Raw genomic sequence first — 13,902 nt, 5'->3', positions numbered from 1 at the left:
ATGGCTGAAAGCCTCGCAGATCTAAATCTCCCCGGCTTCCCAGGCCGGCAGGAGAGGCTGCCGGGGGGCGGGGGGGAAGGGGGACAAGGAGGGGGGGGCCCAAAGTGTGCGTGCTCGCTCGCTGCCCGATGACTTCAGTCCCTCGCCTCCGCCCCAGATAAATTATAGGAGCGGGGAAGCCGGGGAGGGGGCGGCTGCCCGGACTGCGCCGCGGCCCTGACACACGTCCCGCTCGCTAGCACATCCCCCTGTCAACACACCCGGAGGGGGTGTGTAAAATCAGTCGGGGGGAGTTTCTGCTCGGGTGGGTCCCCCACAGGGAGGGAAGGAGAGAGGGGAGCAGGTGATGCGCTGAAACAAGCGGCTCAACGCCGCCCGCCCTCCCATCTGTCCACGTAAAGTGTCATCCAAAGAGCCGTGACTCCCGCGGACCAATACCTTTCCCCAGCCCGGTCTCTTCCCTGCGCGTAGGACTCCTTCAGGAAGCCCTTTCGGCACCGGAGGAGCCAGGGGTACAGATACCGACATAGGTACAAAGTTAAGGATCGCGCGGGTACGTGTGTCTGTGCATACATATGTGCATCGCGTGGGGTTTGGTGGTTGGGGTTTTTTTCCTCCGCGCCCTTTTCACCCCCAGTGAATCTTGCCAAATTGGCAATTACTCCAACGGACAAAGACTTCAAATATCTGGATACTTCTCAGTCAAACGGTATCAAAATGGAAAACTTCCAAGTGAACTTCCTCGACCGCTTCAGGATCGCAGCGCGCAGCGCTAATGAAAGGGAACGTGTCGAGGGGGGTTCTTTGATCTCCACCAAGTCTGCTGAAGCAAATACTCAAAGTAAAATTGGATAAACAGCTAAATACGGTCGGTGGCTCCGGAGCATTTCAGATTTCATTAAAAAGCCAAGGTGTTCACAGCGTATTACACGATTTTCCAATGACCTGTTTTATGGGAGTTTAAGAAGAGACTTATCATTAATGGAAGGGCGATTGCCTTCTCGTTTGGCAGATGCGAAGCGGCGTTTAAAACGGACTGCGGATCCCATCCCGCTTGACTCGGGAAAGGGAAGTGACAATTGTGCTCTAAAGCAGAAAACACAGACTACGCCTGATTAGCAGGGGCTGAGCAGAGGCCGGGGAGTGAATCAATGGCCGTAACGTGCCTAGAGGCTGTTATTGGGCTCAAGGGCCGGGCCGGGCGGCGGACATCCGACCAGCCCTTCCGCACACCCATTCGCCTGCTGCTAAACCCCAGTAAAGTAAAACTGCTGCTGGAGATGGCGTTTCCTCACCCCAGGGACCAACGAGGCTCAGCAGTGTAAACCGAGCCTTGCTAAGAAGGGCCGGGTCTCGCCTGCTGTCCCGTCCCCCAGCCCTGCTTGCCTCCCCTCACCACCTTCTCGAGCGGGCACGATGCAACCGTAGTTTTAGGGACACCTCGCACTCGGCGATGTGAGGATTTATGGGTGGCAATTAAAGTTTTATGAATTGCAGCTGAAGCTGGTTATGGAGCTATTTGAATGTGATTAGAATTCAATTAGAAAGTGTTTACCGGCCGTCAGGGCTTCGGAGTGTAAACAGACAGCTATTTCAGCAATGCGCTAATCCCGCGTCTTGTGACAACAATTAGGGACTCGCGGGGTTTAGGCGGGCCGGCTCCGACCTCACCTACTTTTCCCCAAACTGCTGCTGACGGCTCAGCCCAGGCCTCGGAGCCGCAAGGCCCCGGAGACCCGGACAGCGGCGGGGCAAGCATCAGGGCCAGCACCGGTATCTGCGCCGCCGCTGGGGCGCTGAGGAGCGCGGCCCCGGGGGTGTCCGGGGGTCTGCCTCCGGAGCTCCGGAGGGGCCGGCGACGTTCTCATCACGGGCACAGTGCACAGGCACTAGATTTTCCCTGTCTCTTCCCGTTTAAAACACAGTTCTTCTGGCGGAGATCTGAATTAATCTCTCTGTTTTCTTCTTTTTTTCTTTCCTTTAAAAGAGACTAATCTGGAAAAAAATAATAAAAAAACTCCATCAACCTCAGTAGAGAAAACTGTCTGAGTGATAGAGTGGATCTGGGGAGGGGGCTGTCTTAAAGGAAGGCAGACAGAGCAAGAGCCGGATCAAAATTGCAGTTTGTAATTGTTATAATAAACCAAACGCAGTGATAAAAGGGGGGGGGGGAAGGAAGAAAAAACCCCCAATCCCACAAAGAAAAATCCACCCCTGAAAGCCAGAGCAAGAAAAGAAGTCATTTGAAAGCAAAGATATCCCAAACCAGGCGGAATGATGCAAGGCGTGCGCCCACATCACATCGGCCTCGTTACAATTTTATTTTTCAATAATTCTGTCCGATAAAATTTCATTGTCCATTAAGTAATCCCCGAAATGAGAGCTCTTATGAGCCTATAATGAGCTCTAATTGCTACGACTGGGAGAGCCACGTGGAAGGATTTAGAAGGTATTAAGCAGTTGGGTACAGAGCACAGGCTGTTACCTAGCCATTACTTTCATAATTCAAGGAGAAAATTAGTCCTTTTAAGGGAAAATCCTTTGATTCCCTTCATTCTGCTCGGGGTGACAGAGTATAGCTTTGTCTGCCTTTAGTTCAAGACAGTGTAACAAATGAGAATGTAACGAAATTGCCCCCTTTTGAAAGTGGAGCAGTTCAAAAAGAACATCAGAGCCGCTCCCCTGGTCCGCCGAGCGCAGGACTGGGTGCTGGTCCCTCTTTTCTTCCAGATGTCTCCAACACCTTTATGTAGAAGAGATTCACGGCTTAAATGACAAAGGCAACTCTTTCCCTTCCCTCCCCCAATCCCAGTAGCTCTCGGCAGAAGAAAAAGCCATGCCCGCCTGGAGAGACCGCCGGCTCCCAGGCGCGCATCTCCGCGGAGTTCAAGGGAGAAGCTGCCTCCCTGCAAAGCGCCGCAGCCCGAGGACACGTTTCGACCCGCAAAACCACCCCAAAACAACCCGCAAAGACACCTGTGCGGGGCAGCCGTGGCCGCAAGCGCCCCGGAGGGGTGACAGGCGGTGGCGCTCGGCGGGATGCGCCCGGGCTGGGCCGGTTCCCGGGCGGGAAAGCTCCGCTCGAGATAGAGCACTGCGCGGGTAACCGAAGGGCCGCGGGCCTCTGCGCTGCAACCGCATTTATTCCCTAATCTAACATCGATTTCCTATTAGTTTCCAAAGCGATCGGCGATCTCGAAGCCGGGGGTTGTGAAGTGAAGGCAAGCAAAAGACAGGACTTGCCCCCAGTTCCCATTAAGGAGGTCATTATAAAAGCGTGAACAAGTCTATTAATGTTTTATTGAAAGCGCATCGTTAACTTGTATCCATCCTTTTCTGAAAGTGGCATTGTGATATTGCTGTCTGTGGCACATCTTACCCAATATAGCCCGAGATTTCTCCATTATCTGTAACCAAGCAACACTTTCTGAATACCAAAAATTGAAAAGAACCGCTTAGTCTTCAAGAAAGTCCTCAATAATAGTGGAAAAGAACAAAGATCCAGGAGACAACAAAATGCCACAGGGGTGACTTTTCATGAGCAATTATCTCTCATTAATCAGAAGAACAGCTGCAATATTAATTTTCTCTCTTTCTTCATCTCTTTTCACAGTCCCCAACATTTGAATAATCATAAATTTTGATTTCATGGAGCAGCAACATTGCCAGCGACTCCGAGACACAAGCTACCTACGCAGGGCGCACGCTTTGCACAGAGCTCCTATTTTAAGGCTGCTTAAAGAATAAAACGAAGAGAAGAAAAGGGAGGAAAAGTTTGGGCTGGGTTGCCTTTCCCCCCCCTCCCGGAGCCCGCAGTGAAGCGGCAGCCCCGTCCCTGCAGCCCCGCCGCCTCTGTCCCTACGGCAAGGAACGGGCGAGCGCACCGAGTGTTTGCGCGGGCTTAAAGCGTGGGAGTTTCAACAACCTCGCTGTCCATTTAACTTCCAAACATGAAGCCAAGCGTTGTAGATCTGTCCAAAGAGACAATCTTTGGGCGTAACACGCATTGTGAGACATCAAAAGGCCTTGGCGTTATATGCACTAAGAAGCGCATTCAGCAAGAAGGGTGCAATGCCGCTCTTTTCAGGGGCTCAGCTGCCGATTGTGAACAAGCGGCGAGAACCCCCCCGCTCCTCCAAAGATAAGGATGTAACATTAAAACTCGCTTTTTTGGATTTCAAAGAATCTCATTAACGGCAGGGGCCGGCGGCCGCCGTGCGGAGGACCTGGACGGGAACCGTGGCCGGGGAGGGGAGCGTGCAGTGCCGCCTTCCCGCCCCCGGGGCGGCAGAGGCGAGGCCGGGATCCCACCACCCCCAAACCATGCCGGGCACCCACGTTTCCCTCCCTGGCCCCGGCGGCCAGTGGCGCGGGTGCTCTCTCCTCCAGGAGACGGGCAGCGGCCAGCGGGCTCACCCAGGGGCTATCGGGCTGACTGTGGGCTGAGGAGGGGGGACACTGCTTCCCCCACTTCCCTGCAGATGCAGCTCTCCAGTGCCCTTCCCTTCCGTGAGAGATTTCCTTTGCCTCCATCCCGATCATAAATCACCCCACTCAACTGGGCACGGTACGGTACCCTCCCTCCCCAGGAAATTGGGCCGTTTCCGAGGAAAGGGGCTGGTGGGGGGGTTGTGTGGTGGTGGCTGGCTGAGAGACACGCGGAGTCTCCCCACACAGAGGCAGGTCCTGGCTCCTCTTCCCCCGAGGCTTCCGAAGTCCTCTTGCCCCAAACACCCTCCATTCCCATCCCCCAGCCCCCACAGTGTCTGCAAGTCTTATTCTGCTATTTTATTGGAAGTGGAAACTCTAGTTATTCACTTTGCTAGGTTCTTCCTAAGTGAGTCAGGTCTGTGCTTAAACGGTTCAGTGTAAGCCTTAATTCTCTCCCTATTCAACCCTCTTAAAAAAGACTTACAGCTCCTTGATGGGTTCCATTCAGTGCCTGGGTGCAAAAGAAGCTTCTCGTTTGTGCCTTCTCACCATACTGAAGCCTACGAGTGTTTCTGCACACTGTTTTTCCTACAAGAGATCATGTGGAGGAGCCAGAAGAGGAAATCCCCAGTGAGATTATTGTTATCCACAGTCTTGCCTGGTATTTCTCTGAGCCTAGCTTTGCTGGGGTCCTAGTACTCTTTAGATATGGCAAACATCAGGCCAGACACACCAAGCAGGCCCTAGTTTCATTAACAACCTTTGTTTAGAGCTCTAGCTGCTAAATTTGTTAGCTGCTGCAGAGGATATGAGAGTGAAAGTTGTGATGGTGTATCTTTAAAGGGGATAAAGCTAAACCTCTGCAACAGCCTCAGCGGAAGTTTGTGGTGGGAGATGGAGCTGAAACCCTGAGCTCATGTGAGTCAGAACAAGGATTCAAAATGCTGCCATGGTCTCTGGAACATGCCGATCATGACCAGTTTTGTTTTCACATGGATGTATCATGAATCAATACGAGAGTGACACTTTGTAATAACACAGGCCCCAATCCAGCAAAGAACATGAGATTCTGTGTAATACTAAACACCCTATCCCACTGCTATCCTTGAAATTCAACCTTCACACATTTCGATCCTTGGGGGTCACACTTAGGTTGATGCATTCTGCTTGACAGTGACCAAAACATGGGTTTTTGCATCTGCACCAGAGGAAATGCTTTTTTTTTAAAGCCAGATTAACAGGAATGGACATAAAACACTGCTTGTGAGAAAAATAAAGAGGTCATCAAACATATCATCATACTGTAGGAGATACCTGCTTCACACTGAAAATCGTATGCAGTTTGAGTTTGCTTCATCTAGCCTAAACAAATAGAATGACTATAATTTCCTTAATTTTTCCTGTAATGAAATCACGTTTGTGGAATATTTCAAGAGCTGTGGAGTGATAAAGGAACTACCTAAGGAGAGATGATACTACTTCTGCAGACTCAAAAGGCAGGGGAGAATACAGTTATTGGTGGAGTTTCTCAAGGATAAGTCTCAGAAGCAGTTGCATTACTTAGTTTAATTTGTTTTCTTGGCACAGCCAATAGGACTTCAGTATTCATAGGAAAGGGGTGAAATCAGTGTCTGCAGAGACTGGAGTGCCATACTGGAAGAAGTGGATTCTCTGAGAAGAGGAATAATAGAAGTGCAGTGACAAAGCCAATATAAGATAGGAGCTCTGTGGCTGAATGTGACACTGTGACTGAGGCACGAAGCATCACTGTGGCATGGTCAGGTGACAGGTATCCCAGAGCATAACAGACAAGGCCATTCCACTAAGGAGATGGAAATACTGCAGTCACTGTGCATGGGGAAACCTTTCCTAGGATAGCAGACAATCTTCCATGTCCACCCCAGAGAAGACTAAACTAGAGCAGGTCCAGAGAACAGTAGTAGCATTAGAGGAACATGGATCCTCATGAGAAGACTCAGAGAGAGGAGATATGATTGCTGCTTATGCCGGTGAGGTAAGCATCCGTAAGAGAGAAGAGCTATTCCATCTAAAGGAGAGTATCACCACAACAACAGGTGGATATACTCTGGCCAGGTAGAAATATAGCCTGGAGTGAAAAAAAAAAAAAAAGAAACCAAACTCTAAGTATGAGAGAAATAAAGTTCTGAAACTCATTGTGGGATTTACTAATGGAAATATGAAATGGAAGTAATTTTAAGAGAAAACTCAACACATTTCTGCCTGGTATATAACCATGCCTGAAGTTATGGGATTCTTTTCTGGATTGAAGACACACACACAGACGGCTTAATATCCATTTCAACACAGTATTGACTTAAAATAAAGTTGTTGATTATTTGAGGGAATGTATTTTCTAAGAAAGATACTGGATTGGAATTCCTAGAAGCTAAAGTCCACAGAGCACTTAAAGAATGGCTGGAAGCAGCAGTCCACTATGTCTTCCCTGTCCTCTGTCCTGCACCTTCCATCTTCATTGCCTGGTTAGTGTTCTGGATACTGCCTCTGCTCTGTTATGAACTAGTTTTGGGTTTGGTTTTTTTCCCTTTTTATATTCGCTGTTAAGGTAATGGAAGACAAAAGCCACATGTGCTAAAATGGTGATTTTTTTTTTTCCCCAGATGTCAGAATAAACATTGGTCTAATTTTGATACAATCTGGAAACCTCTACAGGAATAAATCTACCATCTCATTTCTTCAGCTCCCTTTTCACATTATTCCTCTTGAACATAGTCTTAACTTTGTTCAAGCAGCTGTGAAAACAAATCTCTAATACCTGTGGCTGGAAGCAGCCCTTTTTCAGTTTCATCCTTTTATATGTATTTATATCCTCAATTTAAAATAAAGCCTAAAGTTTCAGAAAGCAGAGTCTCAGTGAAGTACAGGCTAGAGGTACCCTACCTCTCACTTTGCTAGGAAGAAAGTCACATATTTAAGGAGCACACAATATGAGCATGTCAAAATGGAACCAAAGTGAAGATTTTTATTAAAGCAATAAAGTTTTGCATAGCCTTCTTATTATTATTTGTAATGAATACACTGTTCAAGCTTGTATTCGAAGCTTTTCTTTGAAAAAAACCCCATAGAAATGAAATAATTCCACATGTTTTATGATCTTCTGTAAGTATATTAGTTCAAAGATGATTTAGTCTGCTATAGCATTGAGGCTATGCCAAAAACTAATGGAAAAAGAATGACAGAAGTCCTGGAAATTAGTTTGTAAGGTTCAGAGCACTATTCTAGTGAAAAGGAAAGACACTAAAATGGAAAAAAAAACACTACAGTATGAAGCTTCTGAAGAAGGAAGTATTGGAACCTAAATGGCCAGCAGATGTAACCAGGAAGATATGTCACAATTTTAAAGTGCAGACAAAATATAATTACTATCATACATTGACCAGAAGAAAACCCATCAGCCAAGAAGGAGTCCAATGCTTGAAGAGCTGTTCATTCTTGAGCATCTCCACTTTAGCAGTCTGGGTTCTCTCTGTTGCACTGCAGCTGAGCCAAAGACCTAATACCCATTTAAAGCACCTACACATATAGAATACAATTAACACTACAGTGTATGAGGCATGACTGTACTCTCAGACATACTGAGACAGACTTGTTATAAGTCAGAAGATGGAAAGATTTGGGTGAAATACTACTCTCATACAGAGCTATAAGAGAGAGTTACTCTACAGCTATTCTAAATGGTGCAGTGGGAGTAGAATTTGGCCTGGTGTTTTCAAAGGTTAGTTAAACAAAATATGACCTTTTTCAGGCTAGGGGAACAAGAGAGGTCAGCTCATTCTCCTGAGCTACAAAAGGTCTTTCAAGGGTACCACAGAAATAAAAATAAAAGCCAAGATCACACTTCGTAGATGCACACATAGAAACAACACTTGTATGTTAAGGTATCACCCAATGGGAAAAACCCTGGGAGCGTTCCAGTGAGAGTCCGTCCAGAAACTCAGTCTCTATGGGAAAGGTGTATAGATCCAAACAATTAATTTTGTCCCAGATTCTGGAGCAAGATAGTCGTTGAACTGGAATTTGACCCAAAGTCTCCCATCTTTCAGCATCAGTAAATAACAGTGCTTCATAAGGGATCTTGGAGAATTGCAAAAAGTCTGCTGAATCTGAATCCACTTTAATAACTCCTTAGGCAAAGGAAGCCTAATGCAGCTTCCCTGTTCCTTTGTGGGTCAGAGTTTATACAGGTTATTCTCCTGCTTGCAAGGACATTCTGGTACAAGTAGTCCATTGTGTATGAACACATCAGTTACCTAAACATCACTGATTTCATTCATTGTTACTCTAGTCCCTTGGAGGAGAGAAAACAACTCTATACCAATGTCTTAACCAAGTTGCAATAAGATTTATAAATGTGATCACAAAGTGCCTTTGAATCATGTGTGCAATTCTTTCCTCTCCTGCTTCCTCACACGTGCATCAGCTGTAGCATTTATATGGTGATGGGATAAAGCACAGATTCTCATTCTGCTATATCAGGATCGACGCTTAGGACAAGACTGCTAGCAGCCACAAATGAACTCAAAGAAGGAACTGGATCCTGAGGAGAGGCCATTCCGTTCCAGTATCTTGCTTTGAAAGGGAAGTAAGTTTCTTTTCAGGTTGCAGATTATTCCCATTTCTCATGCTTTTTACCACAGAGGTTGGAATTGTTATTTCTTCTTTACTTTCCTTGAGGACCTCATGCTCTAGGAGTGGAATATATTCCACTGTAAGTGCTTTTGTCACACTTTAAACAACTTCTCAGAACAAGAACATCTATTTTTTTTCATGTTTTGTGGACCATGCTATTAGAGAGAAGAAAATACCTACTTGGAAGCAGAAAAGATGCTTTTTTAAAGATGTTCAAAAGCAAATAAAATTGTCATATCTGAAAGAGACAAGTGCTAGAAGTCTCTCTTTGCTTATATGCAATAGAAATGAACACATTAGCATATCCAAATATTAATGACTAATCAAGTGTTCAGAGGATATCTCAATTGTTCATGTTTTGATGATTTTAAATGAAAGACATCCTTCCCCATTCTCTTTAGATCAACATTTGTCACAGTAATTAATAAGGAAGTAATTATAATGTAATTTGTCAGAATAATCTGACAGGCAAAGAATTAATTTCTCAAACCTACAGGAATACATAGTTCTAGTTTTCCAACAGATTGGGTACATGTGGGTGGCATAGCAGAGGGTATTTGCCTTTAAGCAGGATAAAAACTTTGGCACTTTCTAAAAACTTTGGCACTTTCTATTCTCAAGCAAAAATGGACAGAGGCATTGTCTAATTCTCTAAAATATGTTACATGAAGGCATTTTGTCTTAAGAATAGATTAGTATATCTGATTTTAGCACTTTCTTCATATAAAAGCTACTTTTTTTATAGTGACTTAGAGATTCGCAGTTCAGTTGCAGTAGCTAAGTAGTCACTCGCTGCTTTTTTAAGACGGTGAGTAAACAACTTGGTCATTCAGTCATATTTACCAAGAGAAAAATAACTGTCCTCAAAATAAATGTAAACTGTGAGATGAGGCATCAAAGGATAGAGAAACAAAGAAACAAGAAAAAATAAAGATATAAAATTAAAATCCCTGCTGAGGTTCAGGAGGATATGATTGTTCTCTCCAACAGCAGCTACAAGAGCCCCACATTTGTCATTGGATTTTTTGTTTGGTTTGTGTCCTGGGTTCAGCTATAGCAGTCATTTTTCTCCTGCTTAGTAGCTGGTGCAGTGCTGTGTTTTTTAACTTTCAGCCTGGGAACAACGCTGATAACACCGATGTTTTTAGTTGTTGCTAAGCAATGTTTATTCCAACCAAGGACTTTCTCAGTCTCATGCTTTGCCAGGGAGGAGGGGAAGCCGGGAGGAAGCAGAGACAGGACACCTGACCCAAACTAGCCAAAGGGGTATTCCATACCACAGCACGTCATGCCCAGTATATAAACCGGGGGGAGTTACCCGGAAGGCCCTGATCACTGCTCAGGTCGGGCTGGGTATCGGTCGGCGGGTGGTGAGCAATTGTATCCTCTCCCCTTGTTATTTCACTAATCGTTATTATCATTGGTGGTAGCAGTAGTGGTTTTGTGTTATACCTTAGTTGCGGGACTGCTCTTATCTCAACCCGTGGGAGTTACATTCTTCCGATTCTCCTCCCCATCCCTCTGGGAGCGGGGGGAGGAAGAAGGGGGGGGGGGGGAAGTGAGCGAGCGGCTGTGTGGTTCTGAGTTACCGGCTGGGCTCAAACCACGACAGTTTGGGTTCTTTCGTTTGTTTGTTTGGGGTTTTTAGGGAAGAAAACCAGCTTTACCCAACTAACAGCATCTCTATCTCTTACAGATACAGCACAGGATTCAGCCTACAGTATTCCTTGATACTTCTTTTCAGCACTTCCAACAGATACTGTGATCTTCTGAAGAAAGGTTTGATACTGGCCATTGACCATTTTCAGAATGCCCTAAAACCCTAGAACTTCTTGTTCCATTTGTCTGTTTATATGACTTTGTTTATGTTTTGGTTTAGTGGACTTTGTGCTTTTGTACTTGTGGCATTGAAAACCCCCATTGATTTCAATGCTACATCTGTCTCAAATTAAATGAAAACCAGAGACTTTTTGTGTTTTTCTGTTTAATTGATGTGATTATGGAACAAACAACAAACCAGCAAGGATTCTGATGTATTAGATTCTCATATTGATGTGAAAGGGAAGAAACAAGTGACTGTACATACTTCCTATGTCAGGGAGTTCTACAAGAAAAAACCCTCAAGGTCATGCCTAAAAACAGCCGAGAGTATATCTTGCCTGTAGGTTATGTGGAACACAATTATGTCTTTAAGTTGAGCATATCGCAAATTCTTTTTGGATTAGGAGATTCTGCCTTCTGTAACATGTTGTCATGTGGTCTTTGAAAGAGCAGGAATATCCAACTGCACCCATCCACAGTTTCGGCAGACTTGAAACTGTAAGGACTCTATTCTTCTGTATATTCTTCTTTTGCAGTCAGCAAAAGAGAAAGAAGGGAAGTGGAATAAAGAGCTGCAGAAAAAGAAATGTGACAATGATTTAATGTCCCCTTTAGATTACAGTATACAGTCCTTACAGAGCAACTCAGAGGACAGTGAATACCTCGGTCAAACCTGTCCACGGCACCAGTTCTCCATGGAACCGCTTGCTACAGCAGCAAATTCACTGGGAAGGGCACTCCCACCTGCAATAAGAGCACAGTGCTCCTCAAGCTGGACTTCAGGCCTACCCTCTTTTATTTAGAGAGAAAGAGTGTAAGGGGCTTAAAATACAATCAGCATTAGTCTGGCATTACTCTCACTGTTCCCAGAGAAAGGACAACACGCTGTAAAGAGAAGAGGTGTCCCACCATTTCAGGTCAGAGTACACATTAAAACAGTCACAAGCAAATGCTGCAATGTGAAGGCATGGACTCAGGATTGTGTGGCTGGTGCGGGGTCTGGCACATGACTGGGGTGACAGCAGTGGAGAAGGAGCAACTAGTTGTGCGGTACTCCTTGAAACACAGGAGAGGCCCGTGCCAAGACCTTCTTCAGTGTGAGATAGGATGCCAGCTGCATGAAACAGGGAGTTTACTTTGCACCTCTAAGGATGACCTTCAGTACTACTGAGACCAGTACTGAAGGTGTTAGCGCCAATGACGCAGAGAAACACAGCGTTCTCAAGACTAAGGCAGTTAATTTCTGCCCGCAAAACAAGATTCTAACAGTGCCCATGTGAGATGATGGAAATATTACTTAAATTGAATTTTTCATAGATGGCTGCTGGCTGTGTGTACTTCAGTTTTGGTGCCTGTCCCAGAAGCCCAGTATGTTGAAGTACCTTGCACTCACTACTACACAGGTGCTACAGAAATATCATGGGCATCTCAGCCTAGAAACTGAGCATTTTGCTTCATATCTGCCACAGCTCTTTGTCTGTTAAAGGCTACCACACACTGAACAGCTGGATACAGCAGACCATGGAGCAGGTATTTGTTAGGCAAGTGACGTACACCTAATGCAATGAACTAAGTCGAGAGACTTTCTTTGTCCTTGTCCTATCTCAAAGCCATCAAGCAAGCTACCCAAGTTTGTCACACCATGTAGGGACCTTGGCTCTCAAATGGGATAGCTGGCCCTGCAGCACTGCCACAAGGGCTCGGTGTAATATAGGTAAGCCCACCCCTTCAAGGTAATTTACAAGATTTCCAGCATGGTGCTGCACAGCATTAGCTTTGATCACGTGGCTGCTACTGTGAAACAGCCAGCTGAAAACAAACAGGTTACAAATTCATCTGCAAGGTAGGCTAGCACAAGGAGGCATAGCTTCACTGAAACCAGTGGGCTTCCTCTTGTTTTTTTTCCAGTAATAAATGTGGTCCATTTTCTCGATTTCAGGATGTTAGACAGAAGCAATGAATCATCAGTCCTGCTAAATCCAATTTCTACGTGTGAGACATGCAAGAACAGTAACTAGGTAAAAAACTCCCATGCGTAAGCATACTAGTATGAAAGCAAACTACTACTCAGGGGAATTCTGTGTTATTCTGTAGAACTGTTATTTGGGAAATGAAATCTGTTACAAGTAGCTCATGACAGAAATACTGTCACACTTTTCCAGTGTGAGTGTAAAAGATGCTGCTTTTTTCCTTTACAGCAAAGACAGCGTCATGGACTGTCTCACAACCACACTGCTTCTATCCTGATTTTGCATAGAGCAGTAAACACCATCACATCTTTATGTACATTTTATTCCTGAGAAATGCACCACGAGGCTCTTTATGAGTAATGGAGATTAAGTGGCAACGTGGTCTTTCAGAAAATAAGCTGATCAGTATATGCACTGTAACAAGTCAAGAAAAAAAACCACTGCAGGTTTCAGAGGGAAAATGATCTAATATGAGAAAGGGGCTGTTGTAATTAAGAGATATAAAGTACTGGAAAAAAAAGGGGAACGTAGAATTCTCTTCACACTCATGAAAAGAAGATTCAGCACCAAACAGTTTCTTGAACCCGATAACTGACATTACCTATGTATTAAACACTGCTGCAACTACATGGTCCACTAGCCCACTGTGTCAAATAAAAAAGATCTGCTCTCCCTTTTTAAAATGTCACCCTTCCTCTGCTAAATCCTATGTTGGTGCTGCCTTCCCCTGTTGTCACAACAGGAAACAGCCTACCTGTAGCTAAGGCCATCATGGTTGCTGGCATTTTCCAGCCTCTGCTTTAGGTTTTGGTTATGACAAATACCAAAACTGCAGAGAGAGAACAAGAGTCCCGTTCATTTTTAGGGTTTTCTCGTTAGTTTTATATATATATATATATATATAGTCCTAAATGGGGCTGTTCCTCTGCAATTTGTCTGCTCTGCACTCCATGCAAACCACAGTCTTGGCACGGTGCTTTCCATAGAGGGCTGAAAAGCTGCCAGAAAGATG

General features: G+C 45.3%; 1 long non-coding RNA gene across 1 annotated transcript; it reads left to right on the top strand.

Moving 5' to 3' along the window:
- The first annotated feature begins 10,434 nt into the window (after positions 1–10,434).
- Positions 10,435–11,065, top strand: LOC115611023. The gene is made up of 2 exons (XR_003992435.1): positions 10,435–10,469; positions 10,796–11,065. It is a non-coding gene; the product is annotated as an uncharacterized LOC115611023 (long non-coding RNA).
- The last annotated feature ends 2,837 nt before the right edge of the window (positions 11,066–13,902 follow it).

The sequence above is a fragment of the Strigops habroptila genome, chromosome 7 (assembly GCF_004027225.2).
Source record: "Strigops habroptila isolate Jane chromosome 7, bStrHab1.2.pri, whole genome shotgun sequence".
Lineage (NCBI taxonomy): Eukaryota > Metazoa > Chordata > Aves > Psittaciformes > Psittacidae > Strigops > Strigops habroptila.
Note: the sequence above shows the minus strand (reverse complement) of the source record. Positions and strands in the feature narration are given on the sequence as shown.